The following is a 2,729-nucleotide window of genomic DNA, read 5'->3' on the forward strand; positions in this document are numbered from 1 at the left end:
ACACACACGGTATAAAGAAAGACGGAGGAAAAGTCACTCCAGGGCCAGGCCCCTTAGTGTTCCTTCGTGCACATTAGAAAACAGTGCTTACTGGAAGTACAGTCTCTGAGAATGCTCACTTATGTATTCTACAAATGCCAGCTCAATAAAAGAAGATCATGCATTAGGATGTACAATAGAGTCCTCAGGGGGTGCAGAGGGGGGAGACTAACCCCTCACTGAGACTCGCCTAACACATTCAATGTGACAGACTTCAGTTCAAATTATGGAGATCCTGAGAGAGACACCCTGCTCTCATTCACACTTGTGCCCAGGTGCAGGACAAGCCAGCTTAATAAACATCAGCCACATCAGGGATAGCAGAAGTATTCCAGGGACAGCCAGTATTCCAACCTCTACCTTTAATACTCTTAATGCACGTGGCAGTAAATCACAGTCAACTCCTAACATCATTGGGCCTCCAGCTAATTGCTAGAGGGTCTGCAATTACGCTTTCCTTACCCTTCTCCCTCCTTAGTGCAGAGCAGCATGCTGGCATATAGCAGAGGTTCAAAAACAAAAGCCCAGGGCCCTCCCTCGGGCCCTCCCTCCAGAGGCAGCACACTTAGCTGCAGTGCCAGTGCCCCAGCCCCCTTCTGTAGAATCACCATGGCGGTTGGGATCCTGTGCACATATCCAGAAAACTGGGGGGCCTGCAAGGCCCTCATTGCTGCTCAGTACAGTGGGGCCCAGGTCCACGTGTGCTTTGCACCCCCAAATTTCTCCACAAATTCTCTGCCTGCAAGGCCCCAGGATTTGAGAGTGACAATGGATTTTGTGTGTTTGAGAGCAATTCTATTATTGCCTACTACTTGAGCATTGAGGCGCTTAGGGGAGGGACTCCAGAGGTAGCAGTCCAGGTGGTGCAATGAGTGAGCTTCGCAGAGAGCAACATGGTCCCCCTGGCCAGTACCTGGGTATTCCTCACCCTTGACATCATGTATCATAACAAGCAGGCCACAGAGGACGAAGTGAGGCAAATCATGGGCCTTCAGGATGCTGGCTGGAAAGCCAGGACTTTCCTGGTGGGTAACCAAGTGACCCTGGCTGACATCACGGTCGCCTGCTCTACAAACAGGTCCTGGAACCTTCTTTCCTAGAACCTTGGCCGAGCCCAAGGCCAAGGACCCCTTTGCTCACCTGTCCAAGGATCTCCTTGTGTAGGATGAGTTTAAGTGCCAGGACTCCCAGGAGGACACCGTCTGGGTGGCGCTGCCATGTTTCTGGGTGCACTTTGGCAAGGGAGGTTGGTCCCTGTGGTATGCCGAGGACCCCTTACCAGACAAGGATGAGCTGCAACCTCAGCACTGGAATGTTCCAGCCATTGGACAAGCAGAGGAAGACTGCCCTCGCCAACGCCATCCTCATCGGAACCAACAGCAGCAGCTTCATTTCTGGGGTCTGGGTCTTCACAGGCCAAGAGCTTGCCTTCCTGCCGAGTCCAGATCGGCAGGTGGACTTTGAGTCCCACACGTGCTGGAAACTGGATCCTGGCAGCGAGGAGACACAGACCAGCACTTGTCTGAACGTACTTCTCCTGGGCAGGGGTCTTCCAGCACATGGGCTAAGCCTTCAACTGAGACAAGATCTTCAGGTGAATGGCCTGCTAGTGGCCCTCTGCCTACACCTGCCCTGTGGGGTGATGGATGGGGGTCATTAAAGGAAGCTAAGCTATGAAAACAAATAGAAAAGCTCAAAGTATTTATCAGCTGGATAAATTTCCCATGAATAATTATTTCTCCAACATCAACAGCCCCTCTCCATAAACTACACACAGAGGAATCCTATTACAATTTGATTTTAAACCAGTCATACAAATGAATGCAATGTTGTACATTATCATTAGTCACTACTATTCAGTATAACAGGAACTCAGATATTGTGTCAGTCCTAGTTGACTAGAGAAAGAAATCCAGATACATTCACATATCTGTAAGAGAGAACTTCACATCATGAAACAATTATGCATCAATAAAACATCCCAGCCCAGTTCAGATCAAGCCCACAAGTTCAACATTAATCCATGAAATCCTCTTGAGACTGACAAAGCACATGCACTGATGTCGAATACAGGAAGATCACTGGCTGGTGGGTGGAAAGTCTTGTGGCTACAGTGGCAGTGGAAGCATCTCCATGTGGCTCCTGAGAGTGTCTCCTCAGCAGGAAAGGGAAGTCATAGAGAGAGTGGGTCCAGCTTCCTGTGAGCTCTTTCTCTCCGTCATACCTCCAGGTGAGGTCATCAAGCTGTGACCTGACTAACAGGCTAACCTCCACCCTTTCCCTCTTAATACTCTCAAGTTGACAGGTGATTGTGTAACCATCACAGATACAAAGAGCTTAGGCTTAAGCTTTCATCCTAAATCTAACCCAATCATCGATTTGCTCTTTCTATCCCCTGCTGAGTACCAGCAATTTTCCAGAAATCTGGAATCTTTTTTCCTGTTGATATTACCAAGAACAATTTGGGAAATTACCCAGATCTATATGGTACTGATGAAGAATACCGAAAATACCACAGCTGCCAAAAACACAAACAAGTCTGTCTAGGTGGAGGCACAGCCAGAATGCTCCTTCAAAGTGAGGATGGGAAAGAGGAAGACTCTCGATGAGACAGACGGACACACTGCAACAGGGGCTCAAACATCACAATAGTGAGGCGTCACCAGGCCAGGCAGTGTTTCCTTTGATGT

At 48.9% G+C, this 2,729-nt stretch overlaps 1 pseudogene; it reads left to right on the plus strand.

The window, feature by feature from the left end:
• Nucleotides 1-648: 648 nt before the first annotated feature.
• Nucleotides 649-1,637, plus strand: LOC101651132 (annotated as a pseudogene).
• Nucleotides 1,638-2,729: the final 1,092 nt, after the last annotated feature.

This window comes from Echinops telfairi, unplaced genomic scaffold, assembly GCF_000313985.2.
Source record: "Echinops telfairi isolate 266 unplaced genomic scaffold, ASM31398v2 ScPeMD7_2010;HRSCAF=2546, whole genome shotgun sequence".
NCBI lineage: Eukaryota > Metazoa > Chordata > Mammalia > Afrosoricida > Tenrecidae > Echinops > Echinops telfairi.